The sequence below is a fragment of the Gavialis gangeticus genome, unplaced genomic scaffold, assembly GCF_001723915.1.
Source record: "Gavialis gangeticus isolate Ggan-Ray unplaced genomic scaffold, GavGan_comp1, whole genome shotgun sequence".
NCBI classification, from domain to species: Eukaryota; Metazoa; Chordata; order Crocodylia; family Gavialidae; genus Gavialis; species Gavialis gangeticus.
Genome location: NW_017729016.1, coordinates 1,747,516 through 1,747,913, shown reverse-complemented (window position 1 = coordinate 1,747,913; position 398 = coordinate 1,747,516). Strand labels below are relative to the sequence as shown.

At 58.3% G+C, this 398-nt stretch overlaps 1 protein-coding gene across 3 annotated transcripts in view; it reads right to left on the bottom strand.

The window, feature by feature from the left end:
- The window catches only part of RAI1 (retinoic acid induced 1), a 149,360-nt gene that overhangs the window by 12,131 nt on the left and 136,831 nt on the right, over positions 1-398 (bottom strand). The window lies entirely within an intron of this gene.

Genomic DNA, 398 nt, shown 5'->3' with positions numbered 1-398 from the left:
CCCAGCTGCTCCCTAACTGATGCTGCCCTCTTCCACCAGAGACCACGTGGCATTTCGCTGATGGGAAGGACCCGGGGAGGATTCCTTTAATTGCCCTGGTGGAAAGCCAAACGGATCCCACTGGAGTAGGCCCTGCGAGCATCACATGCCCAGAAGGGCATGGGAGAGACAGAAGGCTCGATACCAAGAGAACAGGGTGAAAAACCTCGGTCTTACCCTAGAGATGAGACCAGGAAGTCTGGCCTCAGACCTCTACCATGTGGGGAGCTAATCTTCAGTCCAGTTGCCTGCTCTCCCAGGGTCACGCAGATCCTGGCAGCTGGCTGTGCCAGGGCTTGGGCTGCCCAGCTATAGGGCAGCAATTTGGTGCTCTCCAGGGGTGTCAAGGGAGACGGGGG